This window comes from Vipera berus (assembly GCF_964194415.1).
Source record: "Vipera berus genome assembly, chromosome: 5".
In the NCBI taxonomy this organism is placed as follows: Eukaryota; Metazoa; Chordata; class Lepidosauria; order Squamata; family Viperidae; genus Vipera; species Vipera berus.
The window spans coordinates 37871620-37893374 of NC_138207.1; the positions used below are offsets into that span (position 1 = coordinate 37871620).

Genomic DNA, 21755 nt, shown 5'->3' on the forward strand with positions numbered 1-21755 from the left:
AATGGAGGGTTTTCCTCAAGGAGATATCTATTCTTCTTCAAATGTCTCCACTCGGTCTAGATCAGCTTTGCTTGATGCTACATTACATTGCACTAATTGCTCTTCCATTCCTAGTGCTTTTTGAGCTCCTGGTGGTGATATCATAAAAGCCTGAATATGTGCAATTAACTTATTTTGCTTTTTTTCATTTGATGAAGTTACCATTTAAACAAATGGGGGAATCTACGGTATTTGTTTACTTTTTCCACACTCAAACACACATTTCTAACCATCATTATGGGTTACATCTAAGTAAAATAGTCTCAGAACATATAATTAATGTTCTGATAAGACATCTGAAATACTTTGTTTGTTTATAATATGCATATACTGCTGACTCCACAAGAACTCCTTGAGGTTAAAAATATTTCATAAATTCAGGGGAAAAATACATGAGAATAAATCACATTGTCCACTCCAGGGCCCACAGTATAGCAACATGCTAGATATTAAAAATTTATAATTGAGTTCTGTCTGAACTACCCTCTTAAATCCCATCAAAGTGGGTGCCAAAAACTGATGACACAGCTCCCTCACATCTTTTATTAATTTGCTTATCATGTCTATATTTCACAAATTTCATTATGACTCATCTTCTGGTGAGAAAATTAGGGATGTAGGCTAAAGTAGGTGCATCACATTAAAAAAAATTAAGTCCAAAGCTGAACCCAGTCCATATGCATGTTGTGACCCCATTTTTCATTCTTCTCTCTCCCATTATAAAATATTAAGTGCAGCTGTGATCATTGAAAGGTGCCCAGCCCAATTTTAATTTATCCTGTTGCTGAGGTTGTTATTTTCTGATTGATTTAAGCCAAAACTTTTAAAATCAATATATAAGTACTATTGAAAAGTCCCAAGGTCAAATATTCTATAGGTTTCAATTCTATTGCTTCAGTCTTTACATCTGGCAAGTATCCACTCTCGGCAGATACTGTATATAATGTAAATCTTTCATTCTTACTTTTCTTTCTTTCCTTGCCTCTGTTCTGTTTTCTAGGACTTGGCTCTCTTTGTATGGAAGATTATTACAAGTCAGGTCACACAGTCCTTCTGTGCTGTTTGCTCCTGAATCAATCTCTTCCACATCAAGAGGTTTAATGGGTGCACAGAACCCACATATTGTCCTTGCTTGACTGACCCCGCGATCGTGTGGTTGCTACCATATAGGGACAATCAGTCCCAGAGCAAATATCAGGTGGAATTTGCTTATGATCTTCTCAGTGTATATGCAGCCAGAGTAATTATCTAAAATTTCACACGACTGAGTTCATATTCCATTTGCTCATATTCCATAGTGTTCTCATTCTAAATGTACTAATTTTTATTTACCATTTCTTCAGTTATGGTATAAGGATGTCTCAAGCCCATTCCATTTTCCCATCTCTCTATTTTCTTTTTTAGTACAGATGGTATACTGTATGAATCTTGTGCTGTCCCAGGTGTCTTCCTTTGGGCCGAATCATTCATATATTGTAATTCTTTGATTATTTTGAGCCATCCAAAGATGTTGAGTGTTGAGTGGCTTATTACTTTACTACATTTTATATAATATTGCTAACTCCAAATGTGTTTAGCAGGATGAGTAGGATTGTATGTATTTGTATGTATGGAAGCATGTACAGTCCTCAGTTAATGACTACCCTGTTCAGCAACTGTTCAAACATAGAATAGTTGCTGAAAAAATAGCTTTATGACTGGTCCTTAAACTTACAACTGTCACAGCATCCCACAGTCATCTGATCACCATTTGCAAGTTTCACTGCTGATTTCTGACAAGCTGTCAGTAATTATAAGTCACAGTCATGTGATGTTGCATTTAAAGACTAAAGATGATTCACTTAACAACTGCAATGGAACTGACATTATAAGTGGCATGCTCACATGATGTTTCATTTTAGGACTTCATCACTGAACAATGGAGTTGCTAGTTCCATTTGCAATTATTAACTGAGAACTACCTGTATATTCAGCAGTCAACTCAATTTGTTGAATTACCTTAGGGACCATATTCTCCCAACTGTTCCTTCCCATACAATGCAGTCTGGCAGGTTGGCCAAGGAAGTCAGCCAAAGAATGTTGAGTGGTAGAGATTGGGAAATGTGCCTTCTCTGTCATAGCCCCTATCTTCTGGTACATTCTCCCTTTATAGATGAGGATAACCCTGACCCTATTGGCCTTTTGTACAGCCATGATGACCAGGTTATGTGCCCAGACCTGTGCCTCCAATGTGTTAAGGACCCCATTTCTTGATTATATTAACATCTATGGCAATAGTTTTAGTTGGTGACCATATAATATTTATACTGTAGTGTTTTATTTTACATTTTTATGATGAACATTGCCCAGAGTCACTGGCTGAAATGGGCGGCCATAGAAAACAAATAAATACATTTTTCATGATCATAGATTGTATTTGTTGTATCTTGTCTAATTCCTTGCTCTGTGAACTATGCATTAAACCTTTACAGTGTGAGGGGAATCTATAGCTGTACTAAGTAGACAATATTCCTCCTAATATTCAGGTTTTTAAATCTACTTTTTAAAAATGTCAACCCTCTGTTCCTTGTCCTGCTCTTTCTTTCAGCAGAAAAGATCTGCCCTTCCTGCAAGCTTTTAGATATTTATAGACTATTATCATATCTCCAGTGTTCTGTTTTGCAAGCTAAAGATGTCCTGCTTCTTTAATCATACTTTATATGGATTGGCTTCTGAGCTCTTATTTCTGGTAGCTTTCCTCTGGACATTCTCCAGCTTTCTCCCTCTTCATCTCTCTTTTAAACAATTCTGCCTAGAATGCTACAAGAGTACAATAGTATGATGTCCCTCAGTGCTTCTGTTAATGTAGCCTAATATTGTTTTGGTTTTTTAGCTGCAGCATCACATTGCCTGCTTATCTTTAGCTGGTGGCCATGAACTCCTGGCTCAGAGATGGCAAATTAGTCTCCCAGAACTATAAACCTGGGGAGCTCCATTGCCACACAGAATCCAGGACCACAGGGAGGGATGCTGCCACACCTCTATCTCCTATCACATGTGCTGAAGATTTCTAAATATACTTTTTGGCCTCTTGCTTCCCCCTAATGAGCAGCCATTTTTTTTAATGCCCAGCCATTTTCTACTTGAATCTGTGCCTGTGTCTCCCCACTTAATTTTGCTTAAAGTTCTCTTAATAAAATTTGCACATCTCTTGGCAAACATATGACCTTTTACCTCTGGGAAATATAGCCCATTCCTGTCTAAGGTTCCCTTATAGTCATAATCTAACATGCCCATGGCTATTACGGATGCAGAATGCAAAGTCTGGTGCCTTTGAGAGCTATTCTGAATGCTTCAGCTTGTGTTCAGCATTGTGAAGTTGTGCTGGCAGTGTTTTTCTTCAACTTTTCACAAAACTAATTGTACTATGAAAATGGGAGAAAAACGGGTCATGTTAAAAAAAAAACACCACAGCATTGCTGACATTCAGTTTTGCCTTTGCTTGAAAAGCTAGATGGCTGAGGTTTGTCAGGCAATGAAGAGTGTTTTTCTGTGGGCGCATGTATGAGAAACTTAATCAACTGAAGTTTCACATGAATGACAGTTTGCTTGCTAATCAGTGGGTGAGACTGTCTGTCTGTACTGACACATTGCCTGTGTCTTTTTTATGCCAGACTTGACAAAAAAAAAGAAGCCATTCAGTTTGCAACTGGAAGCTAAAAAAATGTTCTTTCCTTCAGAACACATAGACATTTTAATTTGTCTTAAATTTGTTGACCAGAGAGCAAAGGCATCCACAGAGGGGTAGAGCAAGGGAGACAAATGACAAAACAAAGCAATGCAAACCACACAGCTTACATATTTGTAAGTTTGAAAGACCACAGCTTGCATCATGATGTCCCAGTGCACATTTCCCCTTTTCTTCATCATCGTGGTTTGAACCATATTGCTATACCAGAAGGACATTTCTTTCATAAAAAAATGCATTTTAGGGTTCCAGGCCACATGCTTAGTTATTCAGTAGTTAACATGTTGTGTTGTTATATGCATTAAGCCATAGTTTGCTTAACAAACCATAATTGGTTGCTTTTGTTTATTGTTGTAAGCAATACCATTGCTTGCAAGCCACAGTTTAGCAACACTAAATATCACATACTATGGCTTCATGTGATGTATGAATCTAGCCTGACCTTTAGTAATGCCTTGTGACAACTTTTGAATAGACGAATGTGACCCACAGTGAAATGTTGCAGCACAGAAAGCTATTTTTAGAGTTCCAGCCAGTCTTATTAGTAAAATAAGATTTTGTATATTTAATGGGAGAACGTTCTGACTTTCATTCCGCTGAAATCCAGTTTCTCATTGCTTTAGGAAAGTATGCAAATAATTTAACCACTTCCCCATTCATAGATCATTTTCCATACCAAAGTACTTGGGGAAAAAATAAAAGTAGTCTCTCAAAATATCTGCTCTCAGAGGGCTTTTCTAAATAAATGCTATATCCCTGAATTGTTCCAAGATTATAGAAAGTTGTCTCTGTGGTTTTAGAAACAGTTGTAAAGGAAATATCATGATGTCCGCATCCCCCCCCCAAAAAAATAATATAAGATCAGAAATGGTTACCTTGGGTTGTTTCGGATTTCAACGTTTGCTAACAAAACCAATTACAAGAGCTCATGGAAACTGACAAAAACAGGTATTATGATGTCACAATACAAGCTCCTCCCTTTTATCCTCCATTTACATCATAGCACTGGACATACCTTTAGTAACTTTCCCACCTCATACCCTCTTGGATATCTCCGCCTACAGCATCCCTCTTAGAAAGGGTGGTCATCCTAGATCTAGTTTGTCTCTCAAGCAAACCCAGGAAAAAGTACATTTCTTACATTTTTTAATTTTAGGCTACCAACTTTTCAATATAGTTACCAAAGGCATTGCTGATAATAAGATTTTAACTATGAGATAAAGGCTAGATGGCTGTTGCTCTTGCTTTCCATAGATAGGAAGACAGATTGCAAATCCGCAAGCAAAGGCTCCAGAAATAACACTTTAAATAAAGAATTTGGTTGTGTGCCAGGAAAAGGCACTTGTGTTCTGTCACTGGTGCCTCATGTTAAACGGTGACAGGCTACATATTGTAGTGCAGTCGTTCGAACAGCAGTGGGAAGCTAATCAATGTGCTAGGTGAAGTGGTTTAAAAGGAGGATTAGCAGGGTGAATGTTTTCCTTGCAGCCTTCCATGATAGAACATAAACATTGGTCTCTATTATAAAACACTGTCTTGGGAGTTTTGATGTTCAGAACCAACAGAATGGATTTGCTGTGCTTGCTCATGCAGTTACTGGCAATTGTTTAATTCTGCTCTTGAGAATTAGCCATCTTTTGTGTGTCATTTACTTTTACATCGGTAGAGGTTTGCTTTCTGCCATTGATCACATCACCTTTTTGTTGCTCTTGTTGCAGAACTTTTGTTCAACATTTCATTCCTCACTCCCCTTCCCCAAGCACAAGGTCTCACTTTTAGGTACCTATCTTCTCTGGTACATATTCTCACCTCCCACATCCCTTGTAAGAACCATTGCTTAGTCGCAGCAACAGCAGTTGAAAGAGGCTGTTTCTTTCCTTAGGTGATGTTTTGTAGACATTTTACAAGTATCATGCCAAAATACATTCATATTAATAAAAGTTTATGTTTTTCATTTGCAGGTTGTAGCTCTACCACCACTAAAAATACTTTTTCTCACCATGTCACTTTTTTAGAGTGAAAGTGGGATTGCATTTGCTGTGCTAGAGCAGAACTTTATTCAACCATTCTGCAGTTTTGTTTGTTGCCTGTTTTGTAATGCTGTAACTCCTCTGAATGCAAATTCGTTCAGTTGAAATTAGGTATACTGCCTAGAGTACAGTTCTAAGGGTCAGGCTACGTGGTATTAAAGTTGATTATGAAGCATCAGTCCTCTGGGTTTTGTTTTCAAGCAAATGGTAGATTGAGATTATTTATTGAAGATTTGTAGTACCAGCCAGCAAAACAGCTTCATTCCTGCAATCTTCTTCCAAAAAAAGACTGTCTTAATGAAATCTCACAAAAATTTTTTGAAAAAGAGAAGGATCTTTTACAGAGAGAACTTTTTCTCCCCCTTCAGAGTCCCTGTGTTTGCTGAGAAGGATTAAAAAATATCGAGAGTAGGAATGAGATAATTTGATCTTAAATTTCAATTTAAAATATGTTTGATTCCTGTACTAGTTCTGAGAGGAGAATGTAGGAAGTCTGATTCAATAGCTGTATTGAAGATTCAAATATTAGATTGACAGTTGATTTGTACTTCGACCATCCTGTCTCAAAAACCACATTCATTTTTATGATTGGAGATAATGTTTTTTTAAAAATAAGAATTTAAATATTTAAAAATAAACACTTTCCCTATGAAAGTGTTTAGAATATACTTGCAGATGAATGTCCAGATTTACAATTAATTTTGGGACTTGGGGAATTTGAAAGAAGCAGTAAATTTGGATGTGATAAATTAATTTGAGTTATACTTTATAATAAAACACAAATTGTCTATATTAGTAATTGCCAATCTTCAAAGCTTGAAATAACCTTTTAAAAAGTCCTTTAAAGTCCTCTATGGCATGAGGCCAGGTTATTGGAGGGTCTAGCTCTCCTGGATTACATCTGCCTGTCCCACTAGATCTGGCAGACAGCACATGCTTTGGGTCCCGTCTGCTAGGGATTTACACATGGTGGGCCCCAGGAGGCTGGCCTTCTCTGCTGTGGCTCCCTCTTTATGAAACATTCTCCTCTCTCTCCCAAAGTGAGTTTAGCTCCATTGCTTTTAATATTCCGTAGGTTCCTCAAGACCTGGGTATGTCATCCAGCACAGGGGTCTCAGGGCACTGAGATTATCTTAATGTCTCTAGCATTTAACTTACTATCTCTTGTACCAGATGATTTTATTTTTAATAATGACTTTTTAAATAATTATTTTTATAAATTTATTGTTGCGTTTTAAGCATTGTAACCACTTGGAATCACTTCATCTGAGAGAAGTGGCCATATAAATTTACTAAAATATAATTTGTAATGGAAAATGGAAATTGCTTTAGTCACTACAGCATAAGGAGATGCATGTACTGAATATACTTATATCTGAATACTGCATACCAGAGAGGGAAAGTAAACTGTTTTTAATGCTTCCCTACCTAATCCCCCATTCCTGCCTGCAGTGAGGCAAATCTGTTTGACAGAATGAATTATGCAGGCAACCAAGCTGAGTTGAGTAATCTCAATGCAGGGGTGTGTTAATTCAGACTGTTTCTTTAAAATTCATGCCTGCCCTACAAGTGTCATGTTAAAAATCTAGGAGCTGTAAAGCTCTCAAAGTGTAAAGCTCTCAAAGCTGAATTAACTTACCTCACCTATATTTACACCTCCACACACACCAAAAATTATATGTTGAGGAAAAGGCTAGGTGAGAACCTTTTGACATCTGACCAGCAGTGTTTTTAAATACAGCACAGCCCTTAATTTGCATCTGTAATGCTGCAGCCGGTTAACTGACTTACCACCTTCACTGTTCCATGTGGCAACCAGACCATGATATTGTGTGTGGAATTATAGTGATACCTTATTCCAGTTTGATGGAAAATATGACAGTACAGTCATAATTGCAAGCAACTCTGTAGGAAGATTTATTTATTTATTTATTTTATTTTAATTCCATTTATATCCCGCCCTTCTCCGAAGACTCAGGGCGGCTTACAAGCTTAGCAGTAGCCTTCATTCTATGTATATGCCTGCTTATTAGGGCTTTCACACACACCCCAAGCGGCAGTATTACAAAGTCAGCTTAATTGCCCCCAACAATCTGGGTCCTCATTTTACCTACCTCGGAAGGATGGAAGGCTGAGTCAACCTTGAGATGCCATGTTGGAACTGTCTTTTTAGATAATCTGAAGGATTTATTAAATGGACTGTTAATGATAGAGCTGAGTGAGTTGTCATAGCCTTAAAGTTAGATTAGTATCTGTTCAATAAATGAGAAAAACATCAAATTAAAGTGGAATTTTGATTTTCCATTTCTCAAATGATGTAATTTAGTATTTACTATTTGTTCCTTAAGAAACCCTATCTAAACTAAACACAATAACAGACAGCTCCAGTTTTTCTTTCTGTAAGGCTGCTCTTACTCCCAGTCCCAAGGGTAATTTTTATTTCAAAAGGCAACTGGTCTTTTGTGTTTGTGTGTTGGGGGGGTTTCCTTTGAAAGCATTTTGCTTCTCATTCAAGAAGCTTCTTCAGTTGTATCTGGGTGGGGGAATGGAAAGATTTATATTCTTTGTAGTCATCTGGTTGTTTTACTCCTTTTTTTAAAAAAAACTCCTAGACTCTTCACCTGCTTCTCCTCTTCCCATTTTCATTGATATGTCTTGACCAATAGCTGCTGAACTGGTGAACTCCTTGCTCCTGTTGTGAAGGTCAGCCTCTTTCCTAAAAGGCTGCTGGTTTCTGTGTGTAAAAAGAATCAAGCACCCATTTCATAAGGATATCAGCCACTACTCACTGGTGGTTAGCAAAAAAACAAAAACAAAAAACACCACAGTGGAGGAGGCTCTCTTTGCTGCCTGTGTTAGTGTTGCTGCAACTATGATCTCAATTATTGCCTGCAAATCTCTGTGAGTATTATCATCTTATTACATATTCAACTGAAACAGTGCTGGGCAAAAGACATTTCAATGTTTGTGCCAGCATCCTCTCTGCTAAGTGAGGCTAATTCATTTTGTACTTCACACTCTTCCTTAAGCAAACCTGGTGGATGTGAAGGTTAAGTTGCCTTACAAAGGATTGGTTCCTCCCCACCCCTTTTATCTGTCTGTCTGAAAGGCATACTAATTGTGTGGTTGAGTGCTCTTTCCAACCTCATGGCTCTTTCCAAACAAGCACACCTTAATCAAGTGGTCACTTGAATGCTGTCAAGAGGCTAGCCTTTCAAAGATGCCCTTTGTTTAATTCCAGTTGTCTGATTAATTGGACATTTGAGAGACAGTTAATTGATTGATGAACAATTAAAGAAGAGTTGGCTTCTCTCTTGAAATAAGATGCATTCAACAGTTAAGTCTTGAAGTTTGTCTCTTGGGGAAATTCCTCAGCATTTAGTTATTACCTGGATCTGTTTTGGTCTGTAACCTTAGAAACATGCAATGCAAACACATTAGTGAAGCTTCTAAATAACCCAGACACGATGCACATTGCTTCTTTGAAGCTGTCAGAATTGGTTAAATACAAGAAGAAGAAAACCTGAGTAGAAGAGCTCCTGCACAAGCCATACAAGTTTTAAGTTCTTCTTGTAATTTAAAGAAGATGGGAGAATTTGTCATGAGATTGGCTTAGCATTCCCTTCATTAATTTCTTGTTTTTCAGTCTTAATTAATTTAACCTTGGTTACTCAAATTCATCACTGTTAATTACCATCTCTGTAGCAATTACATGGTAAACAGTGAACATCTTTTTTTTAATGGAAGTAATAACAACCTGACACAATACGGGATAATGAGAAAATAACAGTTGAAAAGGATACGTATATCATTTAAGTGTGGGCCCTGCAATGCAGATTTTAGGTAATGTGGGAAGCATAATTAAGCTTTAAGTTACATCTTTTATGATTAGCAGATTTTTTTTATACCATTGCATATAAATATTGTAGAAATGAAATTCCATACTGCTTGAAGATGTTTCTGAAGCCTGCAATGCTGGCCGAAAGTTTACACATTCTTATAAAAACAAATAATCCTTGTTTCAGAAAATGCGTTAGAATTTCATGGAAACCCAGGAATACCGCATGCTGTAGAGCAGGGGACCCCGACCTATGGGCTGTGGTCTACTACTGGGCTGTGGCCTGCTGGCCACCGGGACACAGGACAGGCTGACCAGTGTGTGTGTGTGTGTGTTTGTGTGAGCACGCGCGCGCACTCACCTCCACTCATGCTAGCACTGCCGCTACACAAATGGGGCACCATGTGTCAAAATGGGCTGCGTTAAAATAGGTTGGCACTAGCGCCCACATGGCAAAAATGGGGCAGTGCTAGCAGGTGTTATATGGGCACTAGCACCACCCTGTTTGTATTGCATGTGCTTGCAGCCCTGTTTGTGTGTGTGTGGGTGTGTATGTGTGGGTGTGCACGTAAAATGCTTCCCCTTCCCTTTCCTTCTGGTCCACCAACCGAGAAATGTTGGAGACCTCTGCTCTAGATTGTCGTAACTCAAACACTATGTATGGCTCCTACCCAACTTGCCCCCACTTTTTGACCCCCAGATTCCCAACCACAACCATGTTACTAAAATTCAGATTTGCTTGCATTCTTTTTTCCAGCAGCCAGTGAGAATAATTATGGGAAAGAGACACTGATCTTTGGCATGATTTTTTTTAGTTTAGTGGTGTTCTAATTGTAACCAAAATTTAGCCCTAAATTGAGGGTGAAAGTTCATTCTCCAAGCTTGTGGGTTGGTTTCCGAATGTTTCCTTATCAGGCTAGGTAACATCTTCAGCGGAGTTTATGGGATATCAGTGTCAGTGTTCTTCTGTTTATAAGGGCTTCAAGTGTGGGTGTGTCAAGTGAGGGTCTTGTGATGGGTCAGGTGTGAGTCATCAATGAGAATCTTGTGATGGGGAGGTTACATCAGCTTAGGGTCATTGGGAGATTAACTGCTGGGGGGGGAGGGTTGGTGCTGTCCCTGGTTGGCTTTGCAGTTGATCTGGATTCTGAGGTTTTCGTAGGCTGGTTGTAGGTCGATGTGTCTGTTGATGGAATTGCTTGTGGAGTGCAAAGCTTCACTTAGCCCTAAGTGTCACCCTACAGCTATGGAACATAAGAATTAGGAGCACTATAGAGTGACTTCCCTCTTCAAGGAACCATCTCAACCATAGAGCTATAATTAGATACCTAACATTTTCCAACTTCTATTAAAGTCTGTAGATATTTCCACTTGGTTTTCTCTTTTTGTATTTGTGCTTATACTTAGGTTTTGCTTGCTAACATTTTCAGAATAAAATTAGAGATGTGGCAGAGAAATATTCTGGACAGCATGGTAGATAATTTGTATTCTCCATCAATTTGTTAAGCCTGTGGTCAGAGAATACAAAATATGTTGACAGTCAGCAGGCCTTCCTTATGACTTTCTTTCTCCTTATTTTATGTATTTTTAATTCTAGGTGTTATCCACCATAATTGAATTTTCAGAGTATTTCAAGGAGAATAATTTTGGCATTTTTTTTGTTTCCTTTCATTTGATTCCCCATGGTTTGGTTGTTTTTCATTTCTTAGTAGACCTTTTGTATCCTGCAGCTATTAAATTTTTGTTCCATTTTCCAGCAATAAAAAAAACACAATCACACTTGTGTTTGGGAACTTTTATCTTGATATATTCTTTAACAAAGTTTCATATCTGTAGCAGTATGTCATTTGACTAGATTTTCAGTAGATGTGAAACCATTTAAAATATATGTAAGAAACCTTTCTCTTACCAGTTTTTATATAACTTCTGACTTCTATGGGCCTTCTGCAATACCTATTAATCATAGACAGATTTGAGTGAACTGCTGGCATTCCATCCTCTCTGGTCAGAGTAAGAGGTCTCAGGCATTACATGGGTTCCTTCTCTGTCATTGAAAAGCAAAGCTCTTAATCACTAGTTCACTAACTACCAACTAAGTACTAAGTATTTATTAGTGTTCTTAGGGCTAATAACACTATACTACATTTATGTAAATTTTTCAGGATTGGCAAGTGCCAAGATCAGGTTGCTGCAAGAAATACCAGAGAGAGGACGTCTCCGTGGTCATGTGGCCGGCATGACTAGACGCCAAAGGCGCACGGAACGCTGTTACCTTCCCACCTGGATTGCTATCACTAAGCAATGTAGTCATGTGATATTGCACTTTACAGCCACATCACTTAGAAATGGCAATCCTGGTCTCAATTGCCATTGTAACCTAAAGACTACCTGTGCTTATTTACTTTTAATCTCAGACTATGTACCGTATATACTTGAGTATAAGCCGAATTTTTCAGCCCACTTTTTGGGCTGAAAAAATCCACTTCGGCTTATACTCCAGTCAACAAAAAAAAAAAGAACTTACCGAGGACTTGCGCGCGGCCGAGCTACTTTGCCTGACGCTGCTGGGGTCGCCCGGGCACCTCTGCTCGCCCTCAGCAGCACCTGGCCCGGAATCACATGCGAAACAAGCCCGGCAGAGGAGCCGGAGCGGCGAGCAGAGGCGCCCGGCCCAGATCCTGCAAGGCCCGGCCGAGACACGCCCCCAGCAGCGGAGCTGCTCCGGCTCCTCTGCCGGGCTTGTTTTGCATGTGAGCTACTTTGCCTGACGCTGCTGGGGTCGCGTCTCGGCCGGGGCCTTGCAGGATCCGTCCCGGGCGCCTCTGCTCGCCCTCAGCAGCACCTGGCCCGGAATCACATGCAAAACAAGCCCGGCAGAGGAGCCGGAGCGGCGAGCAGAGGCGCCCGGCCCAGATCCTGCAAGGCCCGGCCGAGACACGCCCCCAGCAGCGGTCGCACGGGCCTCACGGGACTTTTCGGGTCCGATGGCGGCTTGGAGAGTGTGGGTGGCTGCTTCGCAGACCTTGCATGCCGCTACAACCGCCAGGTCTGCGAAGCAGCCACCCACACTCTCCAAGCCGCCATCGGACCCGAAAAGTCCCGTGAGGCCCGTGCGACCGTCGGCGGCTGTTTCTAGCTGCCGCTCAGTTGATCGCGCTGCGTGACCACCGGTAGACGTCCCCGGCTGCCCCTTAGCTGTTTGTGCCGGCGCGGAACCTCCGCAGCCGCTCGCAGTCTCCTTCAGCCGCCGATCAGCTGTCTGTGCTGACGCGGACCCTCTGCGCCCGTCCACAATCTCCTCCGGCCGCCGATCAGCTGTTGATCCGGCCGCGGAACCTCTGCAGCCGCTCGCAGTCTCCTTCAGCCGCCGATCAGCTGTCTGTGCTGACGCGGACCCTCTGCACCCGTCCACAATCTCCTCCGGCCGCCGATCAGCTGTTGATGTGGCCGCGGAACCTCTGCAGCCGCTCGTAGTCTCCTTCAGCTGCCGATTAGCTGTTTGTGCCGGCGCGGAACCTCCGCAGCCGCTCGCAATCTCCTCCGGCCGCTGATCAGCTGTAAGTGCGGCAGCGGGTCTGGCGTTCGCCCGCCGAACAGTTGGGGGGTGCGGGCGCCAATGGGCCTTCGGTGCTGCGCGGGCATTGTTGGAAGTGCTCCCCTGGTCCCCGTAGGGCTTGACACCCCAATTTCGGCTGCTTCGCAAACTGCTTCCTCCACCCCACCCCACCCCACCTCACCCCTCCCCGCAAAAGATGCCGGGGTCGACAGCGTTTTTTCTACCCGGAACAAGCAAACGCTGCCCCAAAACTGGGGCGTTTCAAGCCATGGCTCCTCCGGCAACAGTCGCTTAAGCTGCAGTTCATCCGGTTCCCCCAGCCTTTCCAAATATTCCAGGCTGGAGCATTCACTCCCTCCGCAGTTCCTCCAGCCATTACGAGCCGTTTCTGGTTAAGTTCAAACAAATACAAGCAGATTCAAGCCGTGGCTCTTTCCGCCCCGAAAATCAGCTGATCGGGCGTTTCAAGCCGCGGCGTTTCAAAACGGCCACAATCTCCCGGCAAGACCTCCTCTGCAGTTCCTCCAGCCATTACAAAGCAACTCTGGTCAAATTCAGGCCGTTTCGGTCTAATTCAGGCAGATGCAAACAGATTCAAGCCGCGGCTCTTCCACCCGAAAATCAGCTGATCGGGCGTTTCAAGACGCGGCGTTTCAAAACGGCTACAATCTCCCGGCCAGACCTCCAGCTGCCTCACCTGACAATCGGGGAGGGGAGGGGAGGGGGGGAGGAAGGAGGAAGAAACCAGCGCACCCTTCGCCCTTTTATTGTCGCAATCGAAGAGGCAGGAAAATGCGGGGTGGGGAGGGGAGAGAGAGAGAGAGAGTAGAAATCCCTATTTTCGGAGCCGAGAAGAGAAGCGCGGCTACAGCAGTCGCTAGAGTTCCCCCCAAGGGGGCGGAGAAAGAAGAAGTCTCGGAGCGTTTCTTTCGTAAATACGCGCGCAGGCACACACTCGCCCAGCCGCGCGCTTCGCCCAGCTTCTCGCGGGGAGTTTGCAAGCCCTTCGTTTCTCTTCAGGGCCGTCAGAAGGGCGAGCAAGTCTCTGCCCTGCCCTGCCCTGCCGTGGGGGTGGGGAGCCAAGCGCGCTTGACGTTCCTGGAAACGAGAAGGGCCTGCGGAGACTGACACCAACCCGAGTGCCCAAGCGGGTCTTCTCAGCGTCAGGCAAAGTAGCTCACATGCAAAACAAGCTCGGCAGAGGAGCCGGAGCAGCTCCGCTGCTGGGGGCGTGTCTCGGCCGGGCCTTGCAGGATCTGGGCCGGGCGCCTCTGCTCGCCGCTCCGGCTCCTCTGCCGGGCTTGTTTCGCATGCGAGCTACTTTGCCGGCCGCTGCTGAGGGAAGATCTCTGGAGAGGAGCATAAGGTGAGCTGCTGCATTTCCCAGCCTCGGCTTATACTCGAGTCACCAACTTTTCCCACTTTTGGGGGGTAAAATTAGGGGTCTCGGCTTATATTCGAGTCGGCTTATACTCAAGTATATACGGTATTTGGGAAGTTGGCTGCTCAGAATAAGCTGTTTGGAGCAGCCTATAAGCCTGGTAAATCAATAATTTATAAGTATGTACAGCCATACACCGTATAAATATGATTGTGCTTTTACCTACCATCTTAAATTACCATCATCAGACTGATTTGGTTGAAGACAAAATCATAGCAATATACCTACATCACCTCCTTTTAAAGACTTTTACTTGAGAATGCAGAATGCATTTATTCAGCATATAAATTAGGATTTATATTACAGTGTAGCCTATCCTTTCACATAATTGTCAGGTCAGAGGAGACTACTTTTTTATAGAATTACTAACAGTAAATTGCATTGTGTAATGTTTAAAGTATCATTCCCAATTGTAGCATAATTTAACAATGAATTATGCTCTTTGGTTTCTGATGTCTCTCCAACAAGGAAATAGGCTTAACTGACATTTCTGTTTGTAGATCATCTCATGTCCCAAGTTGATTTTATGTTGATAAGAATTAAATTGGATGTGAGCAAAAATCCAATATATTATTTATTTTATTTATTTATTAGTTGAATTTATATACCGCCCTATTCCCGAAGGACTCAGGGCGGTTCACAGGGCAGTTAAAACAGTACAAAAAGAGAATAAAATGGAATTAAATTAGTACAAACCCACAATTCATAATAACAATAAAATTAAAATTTTAAACTTAATTTAATATAATTAAATATGATTTAATTAAAATACTTTAAAATTTAAAATCCCTCAGTCCAGGCCAGACAATTCAAACAACCAGGTTTTTAAGTCCCGGCGAAACGAGCGAAGGTCGGGGGCAGTCCGAAGCAGTTCGTTCCAAAGGGCGGGCGCAATCACAGAGAACGCTCTTCCCCTGGGAATCACCCGGCAATCTCTAACCGTCGGAACCCTAAGGAGGCCCTCCCTGTGGGCGCGCACAGGACGATGGGAAGCTGATGCTGGTAGCAGGTGCTCCCTAAGGTAATCCGGACCCATGCCATTTAGGGCTTTATAGGTCATCACCAGCACCTTGAATCTCATCCGGAGGGCAACTGGAAGCCAATGCAGCTCGCGGAGAAGAGGTGTTATATGAGAGTATCGGGACACTCCCATTACTACTCGCGCGGCTGCATTCTGCACCAGCTGAAGCTTCCGAGTGGTCCTCAAGGGCACCCCCATGTAGAGAGCATTCAAAACATACTGTACATACTGTACATTTGTTAAAGAATTTCATTCAAACTGTATGTCTTATTCTTTTTTTTAAGTACAAAGATAGTTGAAGTTTGAGGAATGAGTTATGCATCTTCTGGGCATATATATCTTTTAGCAGAAATGACCTTCATGAAGATATGGTGTTGTTGTTGTTGTTAGCTGCGAAGTCGTGTCTGACCCTCCAGGCCTTTCTGTCCTCTACCATCTTCTGGAGTCCATTTAAGCTCACGCCTACTGCTTCAGTGACTCCATCCAGCCACCTCATTCTCTGTTGTACCCTTCTTCTATTGCCCTCAATCTTTCCCAGCATTAGGCTCTTCTCCAGTGAGTCCTTCCTTCTCATTAGGTGGCCAATGTATTTGAGTTTTAGCTTCAGGATCTGGCCTTCTAAAGAGCAGTCAGAGTTGATCTCCTCTAGGACTGAGTGGTTTGATTGCCTTGCAGTCCAAGAGACTCGCAGGAATCTTCTCTAGCACCATAGTTCAAAGGCCTCAATTCTTTGGTGCTCAGCCTTTCTTATGGTCCAACTTTCACTGCCATACATTGCAACTGGGAAGACCATAGCCTTGAGTATACGCACTTTTGTTGACAGGGTGATGTCTCTGCTTTTTAGTGTGCTGTCTAGATTTGCCATGGCTTTCCTCCCAAGGAGCAAGCGTCTTTTAATTTTTTGGCTACAGTCCCCATCTGCAGTGATCTTGGAGCCCAGGAAAATAAAATCTGTCACTACCTCCATTTCTTCCCCATCTATTTGCCAGGAATTGAGAGGGCCGGATGCCATGATCTTGGTTTTCTTAATGTTAAGTTTCAACCCAAGTTTTGCACTCTCCTTCTTCACCCGCAACAAGAGGCTCTTTAGTTCTTCTTCACTTTCTGCCATTAGAGTGGTATCGTCTGCATATTTTAGGTTGTTGATATTTCTTCCGGCAATCTTAATTCCAACTTTTGATTCCTCTAACCCTGCCTTTCTCACGATGTGCTCTGCATATAAGTTAAATAGGCAGGGCGACAGTATACAGCCTTGCCGGACTCCTTTCCCAATTTTGAACCAATCAGTGGTTCCATGTCCCGTTCTCACTGTTGCTTCTTGGCCTGCATATAGGTTTCTCAAGAGACAAATAAGATGGTCTGGTATGCCCATCTCTTTAAGAACTTGCCACAGTTTGTTATGATCCACACAATCAAAGGCTTTGGCATAGTCAATGAAGTAGAAGTAGATTTTTTTTGGAACTCCCTAGCTTTCTCCATGATCCAACGTATGTTGGCAATTTGATCTCTAGTTCCTCTGCCTCTTTGAAATCCTGCCTGTACTTCTGGTAGTTCTCGATCCACATACTGCTGGAGTCTTGCTTGTAGGAGCATAACTTTACTGGCATGAGAAAGGAGTGCAATGGTGCGATAGTTTGAATATTCTTTGGCACTGCCTTTCTTTGGAATTGGAATGTAAACTGATCTTTTCCAATCCTGTGGCCACTGTTGAGTTTTCCAAATTTGCTGGCAAATTATGGTGAGGTGATGTCATTTGTTGTGGAGTGATATCCACGATGACAGCTGTAGGTCATATATTTCAGTATAGAAGCATATGGATTAAAATGATTTGGGAAAAGATAGTGCTTTTGGAAGAATAACAGTTATCCTTTTACTCTCACACCATAGTGCCTCCCTTAGTTTTATTTTAAAAAAGATTTCTCAATATTGAGACAAACTTCTTTAAATGCCAGGGATGGACTTAAATTCCCACCATTCCTAAAACAGCTGGGCGCTTGAGGTTTATTATATCAGGTTAGCACGAGGCTGTAAAAAGATAATATTTTGTCAGCTTCTGTATGAATTGAAGCATAAGAGATATCACTATTGCATTCTGCTTATTTTAATGGAACCTACATTTTATACACTTACACATACATACCAACAGGTGTCCACTGCCATGTTCATGAATGAGCTATGTGCTTTTAATAGATTGTTGGACTCCTGCCTCATTCCTCCTATTAATACATGTGGCTACCAGCCTGAAGGAGAATCATCTTTTTATAAACAGAATCTCAAGTCTTAGATGACTGCTAAGCAAAAGATTTAATTTGTAATTGAAATCTGAGCAATTGAACTATTGGACTTAAGCATATTTATAGATTGTGCACTATATTATAAAATGTGACTAAATAAGGAAAAGTTGTCAGACAGCAGGTGAGTATAAGTATGTATTTTTAAAAGAAAAACTAACTGTATCATGCTGAAATCCAAGGCAATTGGTTTTCAAAACTGCTGAGCCACAACTTAAGGGAACTGAAAGGAGTATTCTTGAAACTGTACGCTTGAGACCTGGATGCAAAACCGCTATTGTAATAAGATCTAATTACTCGTTCTCTGCATCCCTTAACTGAAGCAGAATGGCCCTTTGTGGTTCACCCAGATTTCCCTAGTTTCTTTCTACTGCTCATATTCAAAGCTCCCCTGCATGCTTAGCTTGCTTGGTAAAATATACGTAATTTCTTTTTCTCATTACATCATTTATTTCAGTAAAAGTTGCTTGGCTACAGATTTAAGTACTGGAAGCAGTGGGGCATATTATTTCTCTGCCACTTTTACAACCTCAAGGGATGCTGTGTTTAGGGTCAAGACAGACAAAAAAAGAATTATTTGTTTGTGTTCACTAAAGTGTAACTGAGTACAAGAAACAAACAAAAAAGCAGTACGCCATTAATAAGCATCAGTTTTCCAGGTAAATTTATTACTGGATAGAAACCTTCAGTTCTTACATATTTTACAGAAATACAACATTTAAAAGGGTAGTATAGTAAGAACATTCCCAAGTTTTTCAACTTTAATTATGTGTTCGTAACATTTTCAATGACATGTAGGTTTGTGTTTACATGTGATCTGTCATTCTATGGTTTATATATTTAAAAGTAATGAGGTTGCTGGTGAGCCCCTCTCATGTGTACTTGCTGTGTTTGTAATATTGCTGCATCTTCATTTGCTACTGTTTTGACTTTTATTTGTTTTGGCTGGACATTTTTAGAACACACGCATATCCTTTGCTTTTGCCATGTGAGCTGTGCAGGGTTGACAAAAGACTCTTTTGTTTCACAAGTTGGGCTTTCAGCAGTGCCTTCCTTTGCTTTTAATGTTTCCAAGTGGTATGAATCAGAAACTGCCCAATGTTTTCATTGGATAATGAACAATGCCAACAATTGGCTACTTACTGAAAGCAGGAATTCATGGTGTCATTTTATCCATTGTCCCTTGTATTTAGTAGCTATCTGCACTAGAAATGCCTAGTTAGTAAAATGAATATGTGGTGCAAGCAGTTAATCCAGGAGGTGGGGGGGGGGCTGGCCCAACTCAGTTCATTTCTTCTGGTAGGTGTGAGTGCCTAAAAAAGCATAAGGTAACACAATACACGCAGTATCTATGAGTTTTATCCCACAACAAGGTGCTAGAGCTCAGTACACCGTTAAGTCTGCTTACTCAGCTATTTCTGTGCTCATTGCAGCCTTCCAATTATACTTTCAGCAAAGGTATTAAAGAAATAAGATATACAAAAAGATCCATGCATTTATTTAATATATCTTATTATGATGCTGCATCTAGCCATATAGAAAAACAAAGAGAATGCTAAACAATTACATTTGGTCCAGCAATTGGTGCTTTGTTTCTTTCTGATGTCCATGATTTTAGTTAGTGCTGCCTTATGAAGGGGGTTGGTAAACTAACTATTCTACTTAACTCTGTTGCTGATATTGTCCATGACAACCTTGTTTCTGTTGCACTAGTTTGAATGTGTCTATTACAAGGATAGTTTTCCCTTCTGCTCATTGCTGAGAATATTTTCTTCTACCTGGCTCCTGATGTAGAAGTGAAGAGGCATTGGGGAAAGGCAGCTCACTGCAGTTCTTCAGAGTTTAACACCCTCTCCCCTCTTCACAGTAAACAAGACTGCTTATGCTAACAGAGCTTGGAAGCAATGCTTTTCCATCATTTCCCCTAATACTTCTGCATTTTGCTCATATTATTGCTTCTGACGGTTAAATGAAGCTTCTAAGTTGCCACTCAGCTCTGAATGTTTGCAACTGCTCTGAGAAGATTTTATAGTAAATGTACCACAGATGTGGCCTGTGGAAATTAGCATGCATGTGAGCAGGTTGTATGAGCAGTGTTAGAGCCATGTCAGAATAGACTTAATCTTAACAACTCTGTAATGAAGATGGAAAAGATTGCTCTACTTTTGGATGGACTATTCTTAAAGACCTCTTGGAGGCTCTAGCTGATCCAAAATGGAGCAGCACATGTAGTTATAGATATATCTTGGTACACCTGTGTAATACCTCTGCTGTAGAAGTTGCAGTGGTTACCAGTGAGCTTTCAGATGCCATTTAAAATGCTGTTTGTCACCTATAAAGCCCTTCAGGATTAGGGCTGGTTTTCTGAGGGACTGCATCTCTCCCATTGTTTCTACTCACCCTGTAAGATTCCACAGAGTAGGCTTCCATTTCACTCACCATCTAAGTACTGGCATCTGATGAAGCCTATGAAGCTGGCCTTCTTTGTCAAAAAAAAAAAGTCCAAAGCAGCATTTCCCTACCCGCTGGAACAATATCTTCCTGGAGATTCAAACATTCCTGCTGTCCTTTAAATGAGCCTTCAAAACCTGGCTTTTCCTCCTAACCCTTGTATAAATTGGAGTGGGGGGGGGCTCCACCTGGATTGAGCTATGTTGGATTTTTCCATATGGTACATTTTGGTTCCTTCTGTTATTATCATTTTTTAATTTTATTTTATTTTTGTTTATCTGATGTAGCTTGGTTTTATTTTTAATTATGAAGCTTCCCAGTATCACACTTGAGTTAGGTGCCTTAGAATTCTAAGTTATAAATAACTATACATAAGTGTTTGTTTTGAGAGTAAAGCTGAGGAAAATAAGCTGGAGGAAAATAAATTAAATGATCTATAACCACAGTTAATGAATTCACACTCAGTCATTCAAATGAAGAAAGTTATTCCAAATGAATAGATAGTGTCAATTGCTTCTATTCCAGAATTGCCTTTCTATGCTGTCAGCACATGGCTGAATATTACTTCCAATTCCTCTGGCACTATAAGGACTGCTGTTGCTGGGGCAGGCTGCTTTCTTTACTGTCATCTCCTCTGCATATCAGAGATGGCATGATAAAAAAATACAGCAACAACTGTCAAATGGCAGTTGTCAGGAAGAGATCAGAAACAGATGTATTGTTCTGTGTACATAGCAAACCTTGACTTGCAGAGCACAGATAACTTATTCATCTCTCACATGGTGTTAGTGAGGAGTAGATAAGTGGACACAAAGATGTGTGGCAGTCATGAATCTGTACCCAGATTATGTCGGGCTGGGGGAAGGGCATGATCGTATATTTCACAGTATGAAACATTGGTTTAAAATTCTCTCCACAAAGAAAATTAGCATGACTCAAAGATAGCAACACTAGAACTCTTCTTTCTGACATTTAGTTTTCTGTACTGCTTGCTGGGAGTGGAGGGTTGTAGGAGAAGGAGGCCCAGGAGACATTACACTGAATGCATCTACTTCTGTCACCTTACGAATAGGAAATTCATAGGAAATCAACATATCCTGTATTCCCAATCATAGGTATAATTTTTCAGAGTTGAGAAGTCATACAGTAGCTGAATTACAAGTTGAGGGAATGTGTAAGAAGTGATTCAATACATGTGTGATGATGAATTGCTACTTTGGACTATAATCAGTGTGGAGACAGGCAGAGGAAAGAAAGAGTAGGAAGCAAGAACTTCTCTTGGAAATTGTCACTTTCTTTTTTTAAGTTTCATTCTTAGATTGTATGCTTTGATTTTTGTACAACGGAATTATTTGGCTTAA

General features: G+C 41.2%; 1 protein-coding gene across 2 annotated transcripts in view; it reads left to right on the top strand.

Moving 5' to 3' along the window:
- Nucleotides 1-21755, top strand: part of GPC1 (glypican 1) — a 230513-nt gene that overhangs the window by 64409 nt on the left and 144349 nt on the right. The window contains exon 1 of one of the 2 annotated variants that reach the window (XM_081328831.1): nucleotides 17888-18067. The exons of the other annotated variant lie outside the window; for it this stretch is intronic. The gene's annotated coding sequence lies outside the window, so the exon portion shown is untranslated. Of the gene's footprint in view, nucleotides 1-17887; nucleotides 18068-21755 lie in introns of those variants that run through there. 2 annotated transcript variants of the gene reach the window in all.